The 26,778-nt window shown below is 41.5% G+C and overlaps 1 pseudogene; it reads right to left on the reverse strand.

The window, feature by feature from the left end:
- Positions 1 to 7,278: 7,278 nt before the first annotated feature.
- LOC145355606 (small ribosomal subunit protein uS8 pseudogene) lies at positions 7,279 to 7,761 on the reverse strand (annotated as a pseudogene).
- Positions 7,762 to 26,778: the final 19,017 nt, after the last annotated feature.

Consider the following 26,778-nt stretch of genomic DNA (forward strand, 5'->3'; position numbering starts at 1 on the left):
CCAGCACTTACGTAGTAATTTGACTAGAAAAGGCTCCTGGATATGCATCTCAAGTGCTATAACTTTCAAGGCTATGGACCAGATGCTGGAATGTGGGATTAAAATGGGTACTAGATTTTTTAATTTTTATTTTTCAACTGGCACAAACATGATGGACGAAATGGCCTCTTTTTTGTGCTGTAACTTTGCTATGGTTCAAGAATATTCTGGACTCCCAATGCATTTTAACCGTCTTCTGCAGTCATTCCTAGTTATATATAATTGCTTGGCCTGGGACAATCTTTGTCCAGATTTATAAAGGGGATTTTTCCAATTTTACACTCCAAATGGGGAATTTAATAATGACCAGCAAATCAATACCTTCCTCAGCCAAATTCTATGATATGCACTCATTAACTGGAAAAACCTTTTGATGTAAAACTAGAAAGTTCTTCTTTTATTGTACCTTTGCCAGTTATCATGCACAGGGTATATTTTTATAAATTATGATGCTGGAAGCTGTCTCAATATTGACATCGTCTATCAGTTTGTGGCCTTGTGTATGTACCTCTATTTTTCCAATCTATGAACATTTTTTTCATTCATCTTCTTTGTATAGGATTACTGACCTTCTGATAAAATGTCTTTCAATTTGTATTCAAACAGAAGAAAGAGTAAATGTTCTTGCAAAAAAACATGCTCTTGTTTCCAGTATCTTCCAATTGACATTATCATAAAATGCAAGCAAAAATAACTCAGCAAAATTGATCAGGGAATCAAATTTGTTCCGATCTTTTTCTGTTGACTAACATATTCATGCATTACAGATTGTGCATGTTCTTGCCAGTCTCAAGCGCTGGCTAAGGCATCTCTGCAAGGCATATTTTCATTTGCATCTGATGTACATTGAAGATTTATGTCTGCTACAGTTTGTGAAGTTAATCTGATTGTCATTAGGTAACTAATGGATTCGTTTCTTATGGCAGTTGAGATTCTAACAACATTACCTTCAAGAGGAAAGTTTATCCAAACAATTTCACTGAAAAGACATGATTGAACACTGTAACAGTTCAATCCCATTCATTTTTACAACATATATACTGGCTAATATTTGACAGAAATTACCTATAGCTCATCAATACTCGGTAGTACAGCAATTTTTAAATCTATCTCAATTATTGATGTCCATAGTGCTCTAGCAATCACAATTTAAAAACTGCCATATCTCTAAAATGATTTAATTATTAGAGAACACTTTGGCTGACCAGATAATTCAATCAGGCACAAGATGGCTGATTTTCTTTGTAAGTTTTGCTACAAAGTTTGCAAATTCTCCATGTGTCTGTATGGGTATCCTCTGGGTGTTCTGGTTTCCTCCCAGTGTCCAAAAGTGTGCAGGTTCGGTGGATTGGCTGTGCAAAACTGTCCCTTAGTGTCCCAAGATGTGTAGCTTAGGGGTATTAATGAGGTAAATGTGTGGGGTTACAGGGATAGGGTGGGCCTGGGTGGGATGCTCTGTCAGAGAGTCAGTGCAGACCTAATGGGCCACATGGCCTCCTTCTGCATTCTAGGGTTCTATGATTCAATGATTCCCTCTACATTCCACTGAATAAATTATTAGAACAATAATAGATGCTGATAGATCATCCACAAGATTCCTTGTGCTATAAATGTAATGGAGCAGAGTAGGCAGGTAGATTAGCCCAGAGATTGAGGGTTTTGAGTGAAGATATATCTGGTGACAGTGTGAGGACCAAACAGTTGACTGATTTTCAGAAGATTAATACTGTTGCATTCTGAAACCAGATGGTCTGCTGCTCTTAGTTCTGAGTGGGCCTGTTGTGATGCTAAAAGTTCTGCTCCTACATTGCTGCATGGGATCGCTAAACTCTTGGATGAGAAAGGATGTTTCTCCCTTTGCCTTCAGAAGAGCTGGCATCACAAAATCGAAGTTGGACAAAAGTTGGTCGAGGGGGGCCTGCAAGTAAACAATTTTTTAAAAATTCATTTAAGGGATGTGGCTTTTGCTGGCTAGGCCAGCATTTATTGCCCATCCCTAACTGCCCTGGGTAAGGTGCTGGCAAACTGACATATTGAACCACTGAAATCCATATGCAGTAGTTACACCCACTATTGTTATCAGGGAGGGAGTTTCAGCATTTTGACCCAGGACAGTGAAGGAATGGCGATATATTTCCAAGTCAGGATGGTGTGTGACTTCAAAGAAAACTCTCTGGGGGTGGAGTTCCCAGGTATCTGCAGCCATTGTCCTTCTAGATAGTGGTAGTCAAAGTTTGGAAGGTGCTGCCTAAGAATCCTTAATGAGTTCCTGTAGTGCATCTTATAGATGGTACGTACTGCTGACACTGTGCATGGCAATGTAGGGAATGATTGTTTGTTTATGGGATGCCAATCAAGAAGGCAGCTTTGTCCTGGATTGTATCAAACTTCTTGAGTGTTGTTGGAGCTGTACCCATCCAGATAAAAGGAAATAATTCCATTACACTCCTGACTTGTGCCTTGTAGATGGTGGACAGGCTTTTGGGAGTCAGGGGTTAGTTACTCACTATATGATTCTTTGGGCAGGATTTTACAAGCTCCCAGGTAAAAATCCAGCCTCAGAGCTCTTGTAGTCATAGTATTTATATGGCTGGTCCAGTTCAGCTTTTGGTCATTGAATGTCAAGTGGCAATTCTCTCTTTTTGGCAATGTTCATTGCCTGGCACTTGTGTGGCACCAATGTTACTTGCCACTTGTCTTGCTGCATTTAGACATGGAATGTTTCAGTATCTGAGGAATCATGAATGGAGCTGAACGTTGTATAATCATCAGTGAACAGTATCACTTCTGATGAACAGAAGGTCATTGTTGAAGCAGTTGAAGCTGGTTGAGCCTAGGATACTACCTGGAGGAACTCCTATAGTGAAGACCTAGAGCTGAGCTGATTGATCTCCAACCACCACAAACATCTTCCTTTGTGCTAGGTGCAACTGCAACAAGTGGAGAGTTTTCCTCCCCAATTCCCTTGACTCGAGTTTTGCTAGGGCTCCTTGATGCCACATTCGGTCAAATGCAAAGCAAGTAGGGCTGAAGGATTACTGATTTCAGAAAACCCAGCATCTGTCCTGCTGAGGTAAGAACAATATTTGTGTGGTTGCCCAGTTGAGTTTCTGGTCAGTGTTGATGGAGAGGGACACAGTGATGTTAGTACTATTGAATATCATGTTAGAGATGTTATTACCTGATTTGTGCCTCTTATCAGTCCAAACCATGCTGCCTTTGTGTGAGATATAGCTCAAGGCACTGGGGAGTCTTGTCCTGATCCCTCTTAGTTTTAGTTTAATTGGTGATCACGGTGTCACACACTATCAAATAATATACAGACATCAAGGGCAATCACCCTCATCTCAAACCTGGAATGCAGGTCTTATTTTTATGTTTGCACATAGGCTGTAATGAGGTTTGCAGCTGAGTTGTCCTGACAAAGTCCAAACTGAGAAGAAGTGAGCATGTTATTGGTAATTAACCATCGTCTGGTAACATTATTGATGCCACGTTCCATCACATTCCTGATAATTGGCTGCAGCTTGATAAGGCAATGGTTGGTCTGGTCGAATTTGCCCTGCTTTTGTTAATTTATTATTTTTAATTTCCTGCCATTGATTTAATTTGGTAGCATTTTAAATCATATTAACTTCTCTGACGAGATCCATTTGCGGTCTCAGCTTCACAGATTAAATAAAAATTTACAAGGTTCAGAATGGGATGTATTTCAGGATGACTTTTGTGTCAAGTATGTGGTCAATATAACAACCAAATCAAAACAATTTTCACAATCAGGCAATTTCTAATTAAGGAAAACAAATCAAGTTAGAGAAATGAATATTTCTCTCCTGACATTATTTATTGGGATTGAAATCTCCCCTTTGTTCTGGTGGGGCGTGATAGCATAGTGGTTAACATTGCTACCTCACAGTGGAAGGGACCCGAGTTCGATTCCCAGCTTGGGTCACTGTCTGTGTGGAGTCTGCACGTTCTTCCCATGTCTGTGTGGGTTTCTTCCGGGTTCTCTGGTTTCCTCCCACAGTCCAAAAGATGTGCTGGTTAGGTGCATTCTCAGTGTACCCTCATTCTCCATGCTACATTCTCACCCAGTATACCCGAACAGGCGCCGGAGCGTGGCGACTAGGGGATTTTCATGTTAACTTCATTGCAGTGTTAATGTAAGCCTACTTGTGACACTAATAAATAAACTTAAGCTTATAATAAATACAAGGGACTTAATTCTCCCATTGGGACATGGTTGGAGCCAGGAAGAGGGTGGTGAAATAGAAGGAGTAACATTGGGACAGCTCCTCAAAGCATTCCCGCCACTGTGGGACTTTTCCAGAGTTGTGCTAGGAACTGAATTACTGATCCACAGAGGCTGGCCACCAATTAATGCAATTAAGGTTCCACCTTAAGGTTACTTTGTGCTGGCACTGGTATCTTGCCAACATTCGAACAACTTCCCACAATGTGCAGAGGTTGCCAGCTCAATCAAGGCAAAACATTGGGAACGATCAGACCCAGGGTTTGCATGCCCCAGTGATGACGCCATGGGTTGAAAGGCCACCACCCTATCCATTAATTGTCTTGCAGCGAGCCTCTGCCCTTCAACCTGATAGCCCCACCAGCTTTAAGCCTCTTTGATTGATAAATTCTATGAAAATAGTGGTTAACACTGCTACCTCACAGTGGAAGGGACCCGAGTTCAATTCCCAGCTTGGTCACTGTCTGTGCGAAGTCTGCATGTTCTTCACGTGTCTGTGTGGGTTTCCTACAGGTGCTCCGGTTGCCTTCCATTGTCCAAAGACGTGTTGGTTAGGTGCATTTGCCGAACTAAATTCTCCCTCAGAGTCAAGTGTGGCGATTAGGGGATTTTCACAGTAACTTTGTTGCAGTGTTAATGTAAGCCTACTTGTTACACTAATAAATAAACTTTAAACTAACCTCTCTGACTCGGGTCTTTAAAATTTTTCATAATTTTTCCCTATTATCCTTAAAATGATCATGATAATTACAGATAGCGATGACGAATTGGATAAGGAACCACTTTTCTCTTTGGACTTTATCCTTTAAAACAATGGAAAACAGCGACAACAATTGCTAATTAGTGTTCATTCACAAACTTCTTCATCTCAAACTTGTTGCCACAGGAACAAAAGCAGGAAACGGTGAAGACAGAACAATATGATCACATTTCAAATATTGCATCATCAGACCTTGTTAAACACACAAGCTGCCTTTCCACATAGAATCAGTTGAAATGTGGAGCTTATAGTAAGATAGTAAAATGTGAGACATAGATGTAAAAACAAGTCAGAAAGTGACACAAAAGTCTATCAGCATTTTGTTTCTTTGTTAATTATACAGGGTGTGGAAGTGCTGAGTTCCAATAACTGGTGACCAATACTTATAACAACAACGGCTTGTTAAGTACTCTGAACAGCTCATAGTTTAAAGTTTCTTTATTAGTGTCACAAGTAGGCTTACATTAACACTGCAATGAAGTTACTATGAAAATTCCCGAGTCGTCACAGTCCGGCATCTGTTCAGGTACACTGAGGGAGAATTTATCACAGCCAATGCACCTAACCAGCATGTCTTTCAGATGGTGGGAGGAAGCTGGAGCACCCAGAGGCAATCCATGCAGACTCAAGGAGAACATGCAAACTCTGCACAGACAGAGACCCCAAGTTGGAAATCGGACCCAAGTCCCTGGCGTTGTGAGGCAGCAGTGCTGACCAATGTGCCATTGTGCCACCCATGCATCTTGTGTGTATTCACTCTGCCCTCGCTCCGGGGAGAACTACCATAATTCTACCACGCAACCCATTCCATCTGCCACAGGAATCGGAGGGGGTGAGGGCAGACCATCGAAAGCTCCGTTGACTTCAGATGGGATTTTCTGGTTTCGGGGCAAATGCGGCTGGAAAATTCCACCCTATAACTGACCTTTAGCTCAGTTGGCAAGGCAGCTGGTTAATGATGCGCAGTGACACCGACAGCATGGGTTCAATTCCTGTCCCAGCTGCACTTATTCATGGAGGCCCCGCCTTCTCAATCTTGCCCCTTGCCTGAGGTGCAGTGAGCCTCAGGTTTGATCACCACCAGTCAGCGCTCCCCCACAACTGGGATGGCAGCATATGGTCATCTGGGATTATGGTGACTTTTAGATATCTTGCACATCAAGTGAGCAAGTTTAGATGGTGAAGAGTCTATGTCAGAAAGCTCACCACACTTGGAATTCTATCCAGCTCGATACAGATGCTGAGCCTCATGGGCAATCAACAAGGAGGATAATTTGGAAGCTGCAACAACAGAAAACATGAAAGTCTCTGTCAGCCCTTTCAGTTACACTGCTCACATCTCAAGAGGAATTTTTGTTTAATTGTTTTAGGATGTGAAAATTGCCCTGGAAAATGCAGTGGGGTGAGTTGCCCTGTTGAGCTGCTGCAGGCCATATCATGTAGGTATACCCACAGTGCTGTAAAGAAGGGAGTTCCAGGTTTTTGGCCCAGCAACAGTAAAGGAATGGTGATAGTTTCAAGTCAGGTTGGTGTGTGGCTTTCAGAGGAACTTGCAGTGTTCCCATGCTTGTGCTATTCTTGTTCTTCTAGATGGGAGAGGTTATGGATTTGGAAGGAGATTTGGTGAGTTGCTGCAGTGCATCTTGGAGGAGTCCAACTCAAGTACTACAATATTGCGAGCCTTTATGATGATGATGTCTACATCTATGGAAAGAGTGGCTACCTGAATGATGCATCAAACTCATTAGTCAACTGAACGCATGCTTGTCCTCATCAATCACTTGAACACTTTGAATGCCATCTGAAGATCTAGCTCTTCTGTTCCCTGCTGATGTGTAGCAAAATGCTCCTCAACTCACTGTTAGTTGGGTAGTTTGGGTAGGCCATGAATGAGAAGGTGGAGAAAGAGAACATGGATATATGGAATTAGCTCAAAGTGTTTCTCACCCATTGCCCCACAAGCCCACAGTCAGAACCCACTGGCTGCATTCTGTCCGAATGGCCCTAGTCTGCACTGTGCACGTGCCAGTGGGGAAGTCACTCAGTAAACCCTCATAAGCTCCAAAACCCAAAGGATGTCCATTAAGGGTTTAACGGCAATCAGAGGTGGAATCTGAGCAGCCTGTCTCTGCTTCTGCTGAGGCCAGAGGGGCTGCAATACCTCAGAGTGGCAGGAAAATGAAGATTTGAAGTTGCACAAGGGTATACACATGACGTTAACACAATGTTACATTGTTTCAGTTTTGTTCAATTTATTCTTAAGGGAAAATAGATTTTTTTTTAGTTTCAAGGTTTTATTATAGACTAGTTTCATATCTTGGAAAAAGAATCCTAGGATTTTTCCTCCCGTATGTTTCCATTTTGCCTCTTCATGATCCATGATGCCAGCTGAGGTCATTAGAATAATGTACCCAAACTGACGGGAAGGCAGTAGACTATTTTGCCACCTTTCTAGTTCCTTTATGTGAATGTCAAATCTGGGGCTAATGACACCACACTTGTTCAGTCTGCCTGTGAGATTGACAACTATTTTCCCACCTCTATGGTCATCAATAATCTCAAATTCTCCAATATATCCATGCTTCATAATTACAGTCAAGAATCTCACAATCACTTTGGAGCATGGTCGGATGAGAACCTGGCATTTCCCATGTTTCTCTGCATTATTGATATTTGTCAGGGCATCGGCAAGTACATACATGTGCACCATGATGATTTGTTTGCACAATTTCCCCATAGTGCCTATATTTGCCACCTACCTGGAAAGTGAACTTCTTATTACTGATGAACGGTAATACTCGAGTTAAAGAATAGCAATACATGACTGGGTCAGAGATGCTTTGTTGATTACAGGACTGTTTTGTACAGGCAATGGGGATGATCAAATAGGTTTAGATTTTAGATGCCAAATGGACACAGTTCATTATTCAAATGGATTTGTGCCAAAGTTAACCATCCAGAGCAGGTGCGTGTGCTGCTGCTGGCTCCCTCACCACTTCAAGCTCCTTCCCCTCCTGTATGAAAAGATAATGTGCATTGCACCTTCTCTCTGACAGATCCAGTTCTTGTTATAACGCTATAACAGCACTATCAGTCTCAGTGCCCAGGCTGCCACATACTGAAGGATGCCTCCACATCTATCCAGGCATCTAAAGAAAATATTTAACAACCTGAAGATTGAGAAAATGGGAGAGGATCATGTTGCCTTTTTATTAGTATTGATTCACATTATGAGCATGCACCACCTAAACTCAAACCCCAACTCTTGTCTGTTCTTATTAACAGCCCAAGAGAACGCTCACCAACTCAACTAAAAATACAACTAACACTCATGGTCAGGCAACTCTCCTGCACATCACTGTCTGGGTTCCTAATAGGTATCATCAGCTGAATGTTCAATGGCTCTCGCCCTTGTTTACTCGGAGTCACCTCCACGTGAATGTGTGCAGAGCTTGGAGAGACCTGACTGGTGCATTGTGGCATTTCCCTTGAAAGCATACACCAACAAGAAATCTTTCTGTGATTGCACACGAGCTGAACATCAATGGAGTGAAAGCCCTTGTGACTGAGAAAGTGATCTGAGCTGATCCATATGGCACTTTGCTGACCATATGTATGAAGGTAATGACCAGGCCGAGTGCCCGCACTGGTTGCAAAGTGCACAGAAGTCTTGGCCCGGTAAACCTGGCGTTCTTCACCCGTGAGATGCATTCAACTTGTGGGAAGTAAGTTTTAAGTTTAAAGTTTATTTATTAGTACCACAAGTAGCCTTACGTTAATACTGCAATAAAGTTATTGTGAAAATCCTCTTGTCAGCACACTCCGACACCTGTTTGAGTACACTGAGAGAGAATTTAGCATGGCCAATGTATCTAATCAGCACATCTTTCGGATTGTGGAAGGAAACCAGACCACCTGGAAGAAACATATGCAAACACAGGGAAAACATGCAGACTCTGCGCAGACACTGACCCAAGCTGAGAATCATACCTGGGTCCCTGGTGTTGTGAGGCAGTAGTGTTAATCACTGTGCCACTGTGCTACCCATACGTATGTGGTGGGAATCTGCAAAAATATTTCCTGCAGATCACTGATAGGAACCGGAGGAGGAGAATTGAAGGATGGTGGTGACTTTGATTGCCTTTGGCAGAGCCTGCCCATCTAGTCCGCTTGGCAGGAGGACTTCTTCCAGGAGGCTGCAAATGTCAGAAACTACCAGACATGAAATCCGGAACCTCCTGAGACACCAGTACTCACTCATGTCCAGGCAGCTGATCCTCTTCTTATAGAAACTGTGTTACAGGGTATAATATTCTGCAGACTATGCGCATCCCCTCAGTCCTGCGGAGTGGCAGGTGGTTGAGAAAAAAAGGCTGCTGCTGCTCGAGTTGCTGGTTCATTTATTCCTCATCTGAAATCCAAGTGAAAACTGCCTAAGCAGCACCCATTTTGAACTGATGCTTGACAGCCGGGACACATAAATCAGACATAAAAAGAACTCCAAAGCGGTAGAAATGGAAATCACATGCAAGATAGTGAAAGCAGACTCTTAGAACAAGCCCTATGAGCAGAGGTTTTTCACTTAGCCAAGAAGGGGGTGTTGAAGAGAGTTTATTCATAGGACTTTTAGCCTGCCATTTCTTCAGTCATAGAATCATAGAATCCCTACACTGTAGAATGAGACCATTCGGCCCATCGAGTCTGCACCAACTCAGCATCTTCCCCAGGTGCACACATTCCTATAACCCCGAATCCACCTTCCTATATAACTTGGGACACGAAAGGGAAATTTAGCGTGGTCAATGCACCTAACCTGCACATTTTTGGAGTGTGGAAGGAAACCATAGGGCCTTGAGGAAATCCACGCAGACACAGGGAGAGGATGCAAATTTCACACAGACAGTGACCTGAGGCTGGAATTGAACCCAGTGCCTGGCACTGCAAAGCAACAGTGTGAACCACTGTGCCACTGTTCTGCTAGTCCCTCGGTTCCCCCCATCTTGTCACCCTGCTTTCATTGTCGAGTTTTAACAAGCCTGGGAAATAAATGCACCTCAGATGACCACGCTAAGCGCCTGCTCATTCTGACTGGTTGCAAAGTGCACAGAGGTCTTGGCCCTGGTAAACCTGGCATAGTCACCTGTGAGATGCACTTGACTTGTGGGAAGTAAGTTTTAAGTTTAAAGTTTACTTATTAGTGTGACAATTAGGCTTGCATTAACATGAAGTTAGTATGAAAATCCCCTAATCATCACATTCAGTTTGGGTACACTGAGTAGAATGCATCTAACCAGCATGTCTTTCGAACTGTGGGAGGAAACTGGAACACCTAGAGGAAGCCCACGCAGACACGGGGAGAATGTGCAGACTCTGCACAGACAGTAGCCCTGAGAGTTAAAACAGCTGTTAATGACCTTTAAACTTGTTTGAATTGACAAATCTGAGTGGTTTCTTGAAGAATCCTGATTCACTATTGAGAACACCCCTGTTAGTCTGGTGCCCTCTCCCAAATCCACTCACTATTCTAGGTTAAAGTTCTCATTGCTGAGTCGGTCAACCCTAGAGCTGACAAGATGACAGCATTGCAAAAGCTTTTAACATTGATCCTAAATGGTGCTCTGTGACAGTAAAAGGCTTTGTGCCTCTTATATAGATTGCAATTATTCAAAATTAGTTTTTGGTTATCCCTGGAAAATAAATGGGATTTGGTTTCCAGTCAAATATTTCATGCTGCTAATCACATTTCAGTTAGAAAACTATTGTGCTGGTTCAACTTATTTGAGGAAGCTAATCTGGCAAAACATCAGGGCTTTTTTTATGAAGGCAAACTAGGCTATGCTATTTACATAGGCACAACCATTAAATCCATCCAATTATTTAAAATATACAAACAGGGAAAACTAGAAAAGCTCAGCAGGTCTGACTGCATCCATAGGGAAAGAAAACAGGGTTAACATCATGGTCGGAGTTTTCCAGCCATGCTCGCCTCAAAACCAGAAAATGCTGCCCGAGGTCAACAGATCGTTGCATGGTCCACCAGTGGGGTGAAAAGTGAGGGCAAAGGGGACCCTGTCATGGTTCCAGGATGAAGAGGAAGAGCAGAGAGGCAGGAAGTGGGTCAAATCCGGCTAAGTTCCCTGTCAACCACCGTGGGGGTAAAACCTCAGTTAAGGAAAAAAAAGAAGACGTGTCAGCGTCTGTAGGGGATTGGTCATCAGTGTGTTGTTAGGAGTGAAATGTTTAGGGTAGTGCAGGGGGAGGCGGTGCTATTCACAATTTCTTGCAACGCAATGACCCAATCTTTTAGAACTGAAATTGCTGGCAGGACAGCATTAATGTCATGGGACGCCCCCCTTCACATTTTCTCAGCAGCTTTGGGGCTGGAGGCTTTATCACTGCACCATTCTGCTGAAAAATAGGAAAACTCCATTCTATGTTTACAGTCTGAGCCCATCATTATATGCTTCATGGCTTTCAGACAAGTTCTGTTGCATTATAATATCCTAAAGCAACAATGCAAAACTCAGGAAACTATTCTGTAAGGCCAAGAAAAGCCATCGCCTACAGTCATTGTGGAACAAGTGCTGGGGAGCTGTTTATATGGAGCTCCCTACTGACTGCAGCAGTTAAGTTGTTGTTGAGGGGGTGAATCAGATGGAACATGTCGCAAATGCCACATCATACTCGTGGGCATAAAAATTATTACCAGTGAGGCATAACATTTGGTCTGAAAACACACCAGTGCTACTGACAGAAAACACATTTTACGTGCCAGAACTAACCCTCTGCCATTTTTTGGGTAAGATTTGTCCATTTCAGATGGTGGGGCCAATGTCTGCTGATTCCTACTGAGTTTTTAATGCTGCCTCTCTTGAAGAAACTGCTTTGTCGTTTACTCAGTATTTTGCTCAGGAACACGTTTGAAATTAGACATTTGTTGGACACTTTGCAAACTGAACATTCCACAGTGTAACATATAATGCATCACATATCTTTTTTTCACTAGTTAGATAAATAGCCCTGCTACATTGCTGAAACTGTTCTCTGAATTTATATTTGTCCTTTATACATGTGGCTACAGATGAGACAGAATAAGGTAAATCAGTTAGCAGTTTTTGTAATGTTACGCATAGTAATCAATGTTCTGGTGAAAGCAAAGAAGATAGTGTAGGGCCAGAAAAGATTATTTACTTCATCAAGTCCATTCCGTTGATTATTAAGGTTAGTTCAAGGACAGTTCATAAAAACAGTCTAATAAAGAGTAATCAACATTGTGTGTGTGTGTTATGACTGAAAGGTTAACAAGGCCATTAAAAAAGCAACCAATCATGGTTCTTTTATTGAGGGATAGAAGTGAATGGTGTTCTGGAAGTGTGCCAATGTCAAATATTACATTCAAATCCAAAGATGTGTAAGTTAGGTTGATTGGTCAAGGTAAATTACCCCTTACTGTCCAAAAATGTCCAGGTTCAGTGGATTAGGCATGGGAAATGTGTGGGGTTACGGGGATAGGATAGAGCCTGGATAAGATTTTCTGTCAGAGTATCTGACAGACCCGATGGGCGAAATAACCTCCTCTGCATTGTGGAGATTCCATGATTTGCTGGACTCGCATGTGGAACTTTTTGACAAAAGATGTTTTAAATTGTCTCCTAGAAGGCTTGATCACAAGTGGCTGAGGAGGTGAGCAGTAGGACTGATGCTCCCCAATCTTAGATGCACTGTCATTGCTGGGACAAGTGTATCCCTCTAGCTCCTGGCTGCGCCAACATTCAAGGGAAGCATCATTGAATCTGGATGGTGGCCTTGCTCTTCATAGAATCAAAGAATTCCTACAGTGCAGAAGGAAGCCATTTTGCCCATCGAGTCTGCACTGACAACAATCCCACCCTCAGCCTTTCCCTGTAATTCCACGTATTTACCCCTGCCAGTCCCCCGACACTAAAGGGCAATTTAACATGGCTAATCAACCTTTTCTAACCTGCACATTTTTAGATGTATGATGAAACCTGAGCACCCAGAGAAAATCCACGCAGGCACAGGGAGAATGTGCAAACCCCACCCAGGCAGTGACCCTAGGCCAGAATTGAACCTGCTTCTCTGGCAGCAGTGCTAACCCTTATGCCATGTTAAAAATGTATTGGCTCCTTTTTTTCCCATTGGTATTATTAATAATGTCATACTGTGCACATCACACCTGAACTGTGTACAGTTCTAGTCACCCTATTATAGAAAGGATATTATTAAACTAGAAAGAATGCAGAAAAGACTTACTAGGATGCTACAGGGATTTGATGGTTTGAGTGAGAAGGAGAGGCTGGATAGACTGGGACTTTTTCTTCTGGAGCATACAAGGTTTAGGGGTGATCTTATAAAGGTCCATAAAATAATTAGAGGCACAGATCAGCCAGATAGTCAATATCTTTTCCCAAAAGTGGGGGAGTCTAAAATTGGAGGGTATTAGTTTAAAGTGAGAGGGGAGAGATACAAAAGCATCCAGAGGGGCAATTTTTTCACACAAAGGATGTTGAGTGTCTGAAACAAGCTGCCAGAGGTGGTAATAAAGGCGGGCACAATTTTGTCTTTTATAAAGCATTTGAATAAGATGGTTATAGAGGGATATGGGCCAAATGTGGGTAATTGGGACTAGCTTAGGGGTTAAAAAAAGGAGTGGCATGGACAAGTTGGACCAAAGGGCCTGTTTCCATGCTGTAAACCACTATGACTCTATGATTCTAGCCTTTGGAAGCACAAGACCCAGAGGGAAGTTATAACAACTTAATCAAGTTTAAATAAGAGAACCTGATCCGTTAAGTGTTCTTCCAGGTTTTCGACACACACAAAGTTGCTTCCGCCAACCCCCGTCGGTCTTTGCATCGGAGAGTATCCAGCTAGGTTATGAAGGCCATGAAGGACATTATGTACTGGAAGCATAGATATAGGTGTTTGGAACTGCACTTTACAGTACAAATGAAATGGTAAGATCTTTCTACACTGCTCTTTCAGAGAGAACGACAATCCATTATCTAGTCTACCGAGACTATATAAAAAATAGCTTCAGGAAACATTACTTTTAATTCATACAAACTTTCATTGACCTAATGAATTCCCACTTAAGTGACATCTGGTAAATGGATGTTATTTTCTTATTTCTATGATCAATTAAACATTTTTTGGAGAGTTGGTGTGCTTAAAATTAACATAATTTCCAATGTTACATTTTCCATTGTGGACGATAATCGTCAGTGTATTATCCAGTTAACTCTGTTGTGTCAGAACTTCTTGTGAGCAGGGAATATCCACATATTGGATTTATAGAAATTATTACAGCAGTGAGGCTGTTAGCGTAAATACTAATAAGCAAAAAATTGCAATTAGCTCTAATGATAATTCCACAACAATATTTCTAGATTTACATCATTAGTGCATTTAAGGCATTTGGGCACATTGCTAAATTAGTTCATAGCAATCACATCAAGATATTAATCAAGTAATTTTAGGAATATAGATGAGGTTGTAATGATTGAGAATGCAATTAACAATAGAGTATTCAATGAATATAAAGGATTAAGTAAAGAACATTAAAGGTAAAGACTAATAATATCAATGACAATATTATTTATATATAAACTGTCAACTTTTTTTATTTTGACATAAAATATGGTAAAGGAAAATCTCTGTTATTGCATTGGATAAGGAAGTAGTACAGCATGAAAGGGAAACCTTGTGATGCAGTGGGTAGCACCCATGTCTTTGTGTCAGAATGTGGAGATGCTGGTGTTGGACTGAAGGGGGCACAGTAAGAAATCTAGCAACGTCACATTAAAGTCCAATAGGTTTATTTGGAATCACGAGCTTTCGGAGTGCTGCTCCTTCCTCAATGAGTGGGGGAGAAGTGCTCCAAAAGCTCGTGATTCCACATAAACCTGTTGGATTTCAACCTGGTGTTGTGAGACTTCTTACTTTGTGCCAGAAATTCTGGGATTGAGTCTCACCCAAGACTTAATGACCAAGGAGCGTGTGTTCACAATGCAGCCTAACAGGTTGATTATGAAGCTGCAGATCCTTCCAATACAGTCCAGTATCAGGTGGTGCAATTTCTAGTCAGCCATATGATAGAGAGAACACTGGAGCCCCTACCATCACTATCTACAGCTCTAGACCACAACAGGCGCTTAAAAGTCCAGTAGGCACAGCAACCCAGAGTGAATTGGAGTCCACCATCACAGCATGCAAGCAATGGGAAAATGTTATTTTGATGCACTGTTTTCAGGGTGCGTTATACCATTAAGTTATGTGTTTTCAAGAGCAAAAATCATGTTGGTCAGCATGGTGGCACATTGGTTTGCACTGGTGCCTCACAGCATCAGGGACCCAGGTTCGATTCCTAGTTTGGTTCACTGTCTGTGTGGAGTCTGTATGTTCTCCCTGTGTTTGCGTGGGTTTCCTCCAGGTGCTCTGGTTTCCTCTCACAGTCTGAAAGACATGCTGGTTAGGTACATCGACCCGAACATGTGCTGGAGTGTGGCAACTAAGGGAGTTTCACAGTAACTCCATTGCAGTGTTAACGTAAGCCTTACTTGTGACTAATAAATAAACTTTACTAAAAATATACTTTTTACACAGTATTAGTGAATGCAGTGGAATCAGACTACTAAACAGCACCACAGAAAATGCACTTTCATCTCGAAGGATTCATTAGAACAGGTAATAATTAAGCGTTCATATCTAAGCTCAATACATGAAAAAACATAAGGGCTGAAATTTTAACATCAAATCTGCCACAGGAATTGGAGTGGGTGAGAGGCAAACAATGGGAAGGAGCATTGACCTTGGGTGGGATTTTATGGTTTCAGGACGAGCAAGACTGAAAAATCCCACCCAGGGATTTGGTCAAAATTAATTTTGCCCTGGTCTGACTGAATACAGAAGAAATTCGATTTCAATTACTTTCCCCCAAAAAAATACATGTTGTTCTGTCCTGAACAAGTGAGTTTTGAATAAAAATAGTGGAAGGTCGGCAACAACATTGACAGGTGTTGGCAGTGGGTATCACCATCGTGCAGCTTGTCACTGGTAACCTCACAGCAGGTAACATAACTTTGTAACTGCCTCTATGCTAGCTTCATGTCTGCAAAGGCAGTTTTCCTCAGTAATTGCCTCTCAGCATGTCAGGTCATGCAAGTGTGGTGTCATAATGATAGGTGTTAGCAATTGGGCCCGGTGCCTGCAGATTTGCCTGCCATATCTTAGTTCATCCTGTACCTCTTTAAAATATCAAAACTACAATAGCTAAGGGAAGTTAAATCCATCTGCACCATCAGTAATTTTACTTGACTTGGAGATTGCAGCATGATACCTAGCATTTGGATGCCTTGTCAATCTCTAAGCTTCAGTGAAGATAGACAGATAGGTAATTGGTTTATTGTAGAATGATCTTGGTCGTGGTTGTTGCATTATGATGACTACAAATAAAACAAACAATCGTAATTCAAAACTTAGTCATGGACTATCATCGAAATTGAAATATAAGTCGTATAAAATACGAAAAGGATTGCATCATTTAGATCATATCAGCATGTAACTAATTACAATATGTTGCAAAATGCCTGTCTATTGCATTTACAGAGTAATAATGAAAGGTCAAGTGCACCCTGCATTTTGTATTAAAATCCATCATCCAAAGATGTGTGGGTTAGGTTGATTGGCTATACTAATTGCCCCTCAGTGTCAGGAGGATTAGCAGGGTAAATATATGAGGGTTACAAGGATAGGGCTTGGGAAAGGTTGTTGTCCTTGGAGGCTTGATGGGCCGAATGGCCTCTTTCTGCACTGTAGTGATCCTATGATTCTATGATATGTTGTCAGGTTAGATTCATTGAATTCTCAATTATTTACATCCATTTAAACTTTAAGAGCTCCTTTTCTGCTCCTGCTACCTCACAGCACCAGGGACCCAGGTTCAATTCCAGCCTCAGGTATTTGTCTGTGTAGAGTTTGTACATTGTCCCTGTGTCTGTGTGGGTTTCCTTTGAATGCTCCACTTTCCTCCCACACTCCAAAGATGTGCAGGTTAGGGGAATTGGCTACTCAGTTTGTGTGAGTGTAAGTGTATGTCCTGAGATGGACTGGCATCCTATCCTAGGTGTACTCTGTCTAACATCCAGTCTCTGTCGGGTTAGACTCTGACTCCCTACAACCCTGAATTGAAGTAAGCGGTGAAGTTCCTTTTCATTTTCTTCACTCTCCCTGCTCTACTGAAGTTGCAAAGAAACAACAAAGCCTCAGAAATCAGCAATACCAAAGCACTGACAAAAGATCAGACAAGAAAACCCGTGGCTGCTTAAATAGTTCTTTAATGGGTGGAATCAAAGAGTCTGGGATAAATTTCTATCCTTAATATGTCCAGAGGAGAGCTTTGTTTACTGGCAGTACTAAAAACATGATTTAGCCACAATAGGTGAAAATCCCCAGCTTTCAGACAGTCTCTTAATACAGAGGCTTGAAATTGAGTGAAATCTTCCTTTGATAAGATTATTAGGTTATTAACCAGAATTCTAATTAACTTCATTTGCAACTTGGCAGTAAAGTGGGAAAATTTAGGAATAGGAGACAGTATAGAAAAGATACCAAGAAAACAAGACAATGGGAAAATTATATCACATTTTATAGCAAGAGATCCGACTTGCAGCAAAAAGCCGAAACCTTGAGGCTGTCTGTGGGAATTCATTATGTATGCAAAAACACAGGATAAGAATGCCTAGGCCCCTGTAGGGGACGAGACCTTGGTGCCTTGAGATAAGAGGCAGTCGAACCAAGATGGACGTGAACAACATTATATAATGGTGTGAAGCTCACATATAAAGAAACTCTGGTTGGTCAAGGACACTGTGCTCAAACATGAGGCTTTAAATGACTGGGGTGAGGGAAGGTTAATTGGATAAGAAACAGGATAAAGGAGACCCTGACTTTGTCTCTGTGTAGTGCAAAAATCTAGAGGCCGCCAAACAAGACAAGAACATGACAAGAGATAAGGAAAGACAGAAAGACAAACAGAGAAGAACCCAAAGATCAAAAGCTGCAAGAAGGGAAGTCATTGTCCACTCCCTGTCCGATCGTATAACCCGTGTTATAAATCATTACCTCGGTTTATTGCTGTAGCTTACCTGAAAAATTAAAACAAAACGTGGTCTGACTTAATGTCACTAAAATAGTCCCACGATTGAACTTTTAGCCAGTTTCATTCCTATAACAATTAGGGATTCAGAATCCAAAAAAACCAACACCTTAATTGGAACCACAAACAATTCACTTCTTCATACCCACCCTAACAAGATGAGAGGAACACATGGTGCCATTCCATATTAAACAGGTAGGAAATTGTGTTATAGCATATAGCAGGTATTTAAATTGCTCATGCTATTATAAATGAAGCAGGTCTAATTGGGACTAAATTCCCCAATGACCATGCTAAAATCCTGGGGAACAATGTTGTGTTCTGTTTAACCATCACGGACATTCCACAAATCTGATCATAAATATTACAAGATCATTGTCTAGGTCTGCTGCCTGCCTACATCTGGTTAATTAACTACAAGATCTGTATCTTCAAATCATTCCATTGTATCACTACCATCATTTCGAGACTGTATCCACAGTTCCTCTAACGTTAGTTTGCTGCTTGTTCCCTACTCACCCTGCAACGGCATCTGAAGTTGCATCACGCAGTTACCATAAAATTGCTCTCTGGGAATACCACTCATTTCTGTTTTGCCTGTTACCACAGGGTAGGATTCTCCCACCATTCATGCCAGCGGGATTCTCTGGTCCTACTGCAATGAACAGAGATTTGGCTGACTGCCAAATTCTCCGTACTCGCTGGCAACAACGATAGGGAATGAATGGCTGGAAAATTCCAGCCTATGTTCCTTCATCACCTGAAAATCCTGTTCTTTTTTCTCAGTATCTAACTCTTTGCTTTATGAAGCATGCACCTAGATTGCTTTGCATATGGCGTATTCTGCAGATAAGTTTTGTGGTATGTTCTACAAGGAATTGGACATTTATTTAGGAATGGGATAAAAAACTCGAGCAGAAAACCTTTCTCACGAATGGTCATTGAATCTCCACAAATGTTGCCTGACCCTCTGTGCATTTTTAAAAATTCTGTTTATGTTCGATACTAAATATTACCTTTGTTAGATCTGGCACGCACTGTTCGCTTCTTGCTTATATTTACTCTAGGGATGGAATTGCCTGGAGACAACTACTACTGTGGTCAATCAAAGTGACTAGGAAAGGTGTGAATGATCACTGAAATATCCATACTAACGTCTAACAGGTTTATTTGGAACCACGAGCTTTCAGAGTACTACTCTTTGATCAAGTGACTCACCTGATGAAGGAACAGCGCTACAAAAGCTTGTGATTCCATATAAGTCTGTTGGATCTTAACCTGATGTTCTGAGACTTCTTACTAAATCTCTTTGAAGGGTAACACGGATGGGTAACACAGTTTCATGCAAACTGGTGCATTTGTCAGTAGTAATGCTTTTCTTCATTAGAACTCATTTCTCTAAGCTGGATCTCTGTACTTAATATATGAGCAAAACATTTCCCATCTTTGAGTAACTGATTGACCCCAGTTGTCCCAAGATAGATCAAAAACCAGAATTACGTACAGAGTGAGCTTTTAAATAAAACATGGGGCCCTATTTTACCATTTTGATTCTCAGTGCTGGGCAGATTTGAAACTGGGAGTGTTTCAGATCCGACTTTTAGACCCGTTCTCAGGCACCCCCATACGCACTCTGCCAGAAAAAATGTCAGTGATTCTGAAACATGCTGCAGAAGCCCATGAATGGGGCTTAATGCACCCAAAATCCTACCGATCCAATCGGCACCTCCAACTGCGCATCCACAGACAAAAAAAACGATAGAGTCAGCTCCCCTGCCACATCCCTCCCGGGACAGAAAATGGCTCCCTTGGCCCCCACAGACATTGCCCCACACCCACAACGTTACTGACCCTTATCCTCCCACTCCCTCCGCCATCCAGACCAATTGTGGGCCCCTCACTGATCACAGGCAGAGTAGCAGCAGACCCTCCTTCCCCGTTATTGATTTCAGGCAGAGTGGCAGCGGACCCCCTCCCCCTTTACCCCGCCCCACTGATCTGAAGCAGAGAGCCGCCAAATGCTCAGCACTTGCCTCCTCACTAACTGAAGCGCCCGAATCAGACTTTTGTAGAGCATGTCTGTTTCATGCCGATTCTGGATGGGCGAACATGGTGGTAAAGGGGGAAGTGCCGGTAGGGTTGGGCGTGCAGTCCATTAAGTCAATTTAAATGTATGCAAATGTACTTAAGTGGCCATCACGCCCGTTTTGGGTGCAGTCCCGATTGCTGCCATTTTCTGGCCTTGGTAAAGGGGTATCCAGCGTGGAGGTGGGTGCGGATCACACTACTCACCTCATGCCTGACTTTACTGAAAGTGGGCACAACATGATGGTAAAATCGGACCCACAGATTTAGATTCTGGAAATAAGAAACAGTAATTATCTTAATTTTATAGGTTTTAAACAATTTTGTTCAGAGGGAGGTTTTAAAGTTGGATTCATATTAATAAACACTGAATTCCACTGAATCAGATTAGAAAGAAAAATGTTATTATTACAGTGATTGTGTAGGAAGACATAAGCCCCCAAAACATCTGGAGGGGTTCATCCAATTATCTGCACTGGAAACTGTCGAGGACCAGTGTAAGCTGCAGTTTGTTCCCTTTCTCTGGGGTCTCAGTTAACATTATGGAGATGGATTTGGGCAATCCCATGCTAAAATTCAACACAATCCCCAGCCTTCCTTGCGTCTCTTTACATTTTAACCAAAGGAGATGAATGCATTTTAGGCAAATAATGATTTTTCTAATTTATTCATGAAACAATTTGGACGATCCATGAGATAGACAAATTTGATTTATATTTCATTTGCTATGAAATCGCTCTCATTTGGCAGATTGAACAGCTAGAATAGAGATACTTGTCACATCATACTGAGCTAGAAATCATTCTGTAGGGTACATAACTGCTGTTCTCACAATCTGCTGCTGCTATCTTCAGCCAAACTGCCCTTTTAAATGCTGCAGTCTAATTCTCAAACTCTCGTGTTTTACAGAGATTTTCTGACAATCAAAATTTCAAAGCTTATGGAAATGGGAGAGTCCAGGAAATCACTGTGTAAATCTCTGTTCAAATCCCTGTGTAAATCCCTGTGTAAATTCCTATGGAAATCTTTGTGTAAATCCCTGTTTAAAGCTCTGTTTAAATCCCTGTGTAAATCCCTATTTAAATCCCTGCATAAACCCCTGTTACAATTGCTGTGTAAACCCCTTGTTTAAATCTCTGTTTAAATCCCTGTGTAAATCCCTGTTTAAATCTCTGTTTAAATCCCTGTGTAAATTCCTGTTTAAATCCCTGCGTAATTTTCTGTTTAAATCCCTGCGTAAACCCCTGTTAAAATTGCTGTGTAAATCCCTGTGTGAATTCCTGTTAAATCCCTGTTTAATTTATAGTGTAAACTCCTGTGTAAGTTTCTGTCAAAATCCCTGTCTAAATTCCTGTTTAAACCCCAGTGTAAATGCTGTGTAAATTCCTGTGGACATCCCTGTGTGCGAATGCTAGTGGAAAACGACAGAACTATATTTACCGCTGGTGTGGCAGGAGTTCACACAAGAGTTTACAAATCTGCGGTGTCTTCTGCCAGGTTCAACTGGGGAAAATATTCTGGATTCCTGGTCAAACAGTGGCAAAATGGACTCCCTGCCAGAGGGGCTCAGGCCTTTCAGCAGCCATATTCTTTACTTGGGGGTCTATCTTAGCCCTGCTGAGGGATCCTGGCTGACGAACTGGCACGAGATTGCGGCCAAATTCAGCACTCACTTAGGGTGCTGGTCAGGACTGTTCTGGGTGCTATCCCAAAGAGTTTGAGCGTTGGTCATATGTAACTGATCATCACAATGTTGTGGTCTAGCTGGTCACTTTCATCCCTCCCCCAGAATTTGTTACTAAGATCCTCGATTTCTGTTGGGTCAAAAAGATGCACTGGATTGCTGCTGAGGTTCTGAGTCTCTCACTTAGGGAGTGCGGTCAGGCACTGATGTGCATTCGCAGCCAAGTGACCACTTTCCACCTTCAGCAACAGTTTTACATTGAGCTCCCTCTCCGGAGGTGTGCTCTGGTGATCTATTTCTTACACCAATTACAAGTCCTCAGTTATGACCTGTGGCTCCTGCTAATAGATCTGGGAGACTCCATACCTTCTTGAGGAGTTGCCTGTCTTTTACTAGAAACTGATCAAAGACTGGATCATGGTTGCCTTCTGTCAGAGTTCTGCCCCGTCAGTAGGAGTGCAATCATCTGAGGGCCACTGTTTAGGAATCTACTCCACCAACAGGATAGGTTCACTTGGGTGGTGGAAGAGGGCTCAGGCTGTTATGGGCACCAGAGTCAAGGTGGCAACAGAGAGAGTAGGAACTTGCACCTTGTGCATCTGTTGATGCCCAGCTAGCAGCCAATGTCATCCTACCATGTCAAAAAAGCTACAAAAATAGAAAACACTGGGGAAACTCAGCAATGTTGGCATTGAAAAAGGTGTTCAGTCTCGACTGGTGTTAAGGCCACTTCAACGTGCAGTGAACTCCCGCCTTCACAGATCCCCTAAAACATTGCTCCCAAGTCCCGACACCTCACTCTGGAACCTTGGTCCCACAATTTGAGCTGTCTCACAGAAATCCCCTCAGTGTCTTTCCATTCTGCACAGAGGGTTTTCTCTGTGGGCTGCTGCTGTGCCCTCTTCACTTCCTCGCCCTCATCTGCCATCCGCTGTTCTGCTATTCAGAGATGGCGGGGTCCTCAGTGGAAGGCTGTCTTTCTGGTAGTCCTCTTCTTAATCATTAAGGACTGGGCATGAAAGGTGCTGCACGTAGCAATCCCATACAATTGTAGCTTAAGACTCCCAGGCCGCTTGCATTTTCTGCTGTTGTAGAGTCCGTGTTCTAAGGTTACATAGGTTGTCAGTGGTTGAAGCTCCTTTTTTGATTATTTGAAGGGGCTATTCTTCAAATCATTCTTGCACTCCATGCTACCCCATGCTGCTAATGTTTGGCCAGCCTGTGTTAAGCGTGGGAGGAGTGGGGGGGTGGTGGGGTGGGTACATTGGATGAGGAGGGTTGGGGAAGGGGGTCACCCTCATGGCCTCATAGGTCTCCCTCTGGCTCTGACCAAAGTTGCCATTAACAAGCTGAAGTGGCACAGGGCGGGGGCCGGGAGGGTTGTTAGACCTGATTGTCTGCCACAATTCCACGGATACATTTGCATTCACACCCATCCGTTATCACATGCCATCCGCATCCCGTGGGCACCACAGGGCTGGGGTGCATTATCAGCCCTGGAAGTGACATTTTAATTGAATTAGGTAAGTCTCATTTACAGTGCTCCTTTGAGGGGCTGTCATGTTGTTAATTGTTAATTAGCTCATTCTATCGGCTTATTGTTTATTTAAAAGAGAGTAGAAGGTGCAACATGGCAGCCAAAGATATAGTCTAAAGCCATGCAGAGTGTCATGAATAGTTACAAGATCTTTCAGCTCCTTTTTAATATATTAATATATTTAGACATTTCCTATTTACATCTGCAAATATGGTGAACTCAAATTTGGAAGGTGCATAATTTCCTGTTTACACTGACAAGAACTGACAGACATTGAAAATAATGGAATGGTAATCATCTTGCAGCCACTAATTATACTTCTCATTTATACTTGATAATTCCTACCTAATTAGCATTTTATTTTCAAACAAGATTATGATGCATTGGATACAAATAAACTTTCCTTTGAGTTAATTATAGTTGCGGAAAGAACAATTAATTTTACTTTTTTTCAGTTTGAAGCCTTCCTTCAGCAAATGTATTCGACGGCTCAATATTTCTTGAGTAACAGACAGTTGTGTTTCACGCAGGAAGGTGGTGAGTAATTTGCCTTCAAAGGAAAAACCCTGCACTTTAATGGACCTTCAAATCGATGTATTTATTTAAAACACTTAGGTCCAGCATGTATATGTCACATCTCAACATGTCAAACTTAAAAGGATTACACTTGAAAGTACCATGTGTGGAAGGAGTCTGTCACATTGAGACAAGATTGACTTGAGTAGTTTATTCATAAAACACAACCGTACAGATAGGAACTCTGCTGAAGGACATTGAGAAAGAAGGCAGGAAAGTGGCCAGCTAAGAACTATCAATCAATGTCTTTCATCTAACAGTGGCCTGCCTTCTTAGTCCCCTGGGAATAAAGCATTAAGAGAAAAATTAAAATGCAGGCAAGTTATAAAAGGGTCAGTTGAAGCAGCTTACACTGGTTATTGAAATAAAGAGTGTGGTCAATTTTAGACCAGACACAGGCCACGCATTCAGGGCAAACATTGCCTGCACAGTGACAATTCTTTGTTCAATATCTTTAAGATTTTATGGGGAGAGTCTCAGCTAGTTGACTATTGCCTTCATTGATGTATATAATGTGATGTATATCTTCAAAAACCACCATTTTAATGTGATGCACACATCAGTGAAATTCGTGAAGATTAATTGTCCTTTGAATATTGAAGTTAAACAGTTTTAAGCCTCTACATCTTTAAATGTCACACTTTCCTTTTTGGTACATTATCGAAAATTGGAGCAGAGGAAAATCGGATAGAAAGGTCTGCCATGTCTCTATGCCAGACTTACTTGTTCCTGGACCAGCAGAAAAAACTACCAGCTACTTCTTCACAAAGCTATAAACTGTGGAGGAGAAATTTGCCCAGGAAACCACTTCAATTTCTGTGCTTTTCACTGCTAATGCCATGGATCCCAGGATCATGAGCTGCAGGGATGTGATAGTCCCTGGGTAACAATAATTCTCCTTTCAGTGGTAGGGGGAAGAAAGTTCTCTCCTTGGCCCCAACCAGCTTCTTTGTTTAGGATTTGATGTCACTGTAAGTTTACCCTTCTAAGGCTCTTCATCATCCTTCATGATGAGACCGTCTTCTTCTAGTATTTTTTTAAATTATGATTCCATGGGTTGTGGGCACCCACTGACTGGGCCAGCAGTTATTGCCCTTCCCTAGTTCCCCTTGAACTGAGTGGCTTACTGGGCTATGTAAGAGTCAACCACATTACTGAGGCAGGTATTCTTCCATAAGCAGTGCCACATCATCTTCCTGGGCAGTGCTGGGCTCTCTCTTGACATTGTCATACAAGTAATAAGTTGGAATTATGGAGCAGTCTGTGAGATGAATGAAATTTTTACTCCAATCATCCTCTGATGGGAAAAGAAACATCTCAGCTTAAAATATGTATTTATATAACACCTCACTAATATTTGGGATGCCCCCAAAGCACCTTAAGGCCAATTAATTATTTTTTTGAAATGTCACAACTGTTACATATGCAAATATGGAAACAAATTTCTCATAGCAGTGTAAACAACAATGAGATATTTGAATATCTGATCCAGAGATATCAGATTAATGTTAGGCGGGGCAGTGTAAAGATTTTCTGCCCATGGTGCCCTAAGATCTTTTACAACCACTTTGTCAGGTAATGACATACTAATTGAACATCTTTTCCAAAAGATGGCATCCACAGGAACATTGTATAACCAGGCAAATTATCAAAGATTTTTGAATGTCTATGCACGATTCATCCATTGCATTACCCTTGTCTACACTTCCTATTGCTCCTCCAAAAAATCCAATAAGGTGAGCCAAGTGTGATCTATCCTTATGAAAGCCATGCCTGCTATTCATTACTGTATTTTTCAGTTTCTAGATGTTTTTTTCTATTACACTCTTGAGTAAATATCTCAATACCTTTCCCACTATTAACATTAATCTTGCTGGTATATAGTTCTATGATTTATTTGGTCAGTCTCTGTTTTCTTAAAAATAAGAAAAATATTATCTGTCCATCAGTCCTCTGGTGCCATTCCTTCTTCTATTCATATTTTGTTTGTGTAACAGTGACTTTGCTATCTATTCTCTAGCTACTTTCAATATGCAAAGATGCAATCTATCTGTATCATGGTTTATAACTTAAAAGTTTGTCTACTTTTTCAATTATCTCCACACTTTTCACCTTGAATGGCTTGATACCCTTTTGATCTCTTGTTCTACAGTCATGTTGAACTTGTTAGTCATCCAAAGTTAAAGTAATTTTTTAACGCTTTTGCCATTTCACCTGAAAGTTCATCTTGTGCTTTCTCTGGTGACCCCCATCCATAGCTTAATTTTATTTTTGTTATTAATGTGTCAGTAAAATACTTGTCTATTTCTTTTTAATCTTACTTGATAATTTTATTTCAGAGTTCCTTTTTGCCTTCCTAATTAGTTTTGATATCTTTCCTAATTGTATTCCATTTTGTCATCTATGTACGTAGTGCGTACTTTTTATTCTAGTTTCAATTTTATCCTGATCTCATTAATCATCCATTTTGATTCATTACTAGCTAGTGTTTCATTATTTTAATAGAACATATTTTTTGCACTCAATCAATTTTTTAAACATTTCCTACAACTGTCCTATCTCTTTGTTTCAGAGTAATTTTACTTTACCTACCCAATTCCATTCTCATTCACTCAATTAGCTTTTTCCAATCTTTTCTTTTGATCATTGCATTATTTTTAACTCTGGC

This window comes from Carcharhinus amblyrhynchos, chromosome 19 (assembly GCF_965287045.1).
Source record: "Carcharhinus amblyrhynchos chromosome 19, sCarAmb.v2.hapA, whole genome shotgun sequence".
NCBI lineage: Eukaryota > Metazoa > Chordata > Chondrichthyes > Carcharhiniformes > Carcharhinidae > Carcharhinus > Carcharhinus amblyrhynchos.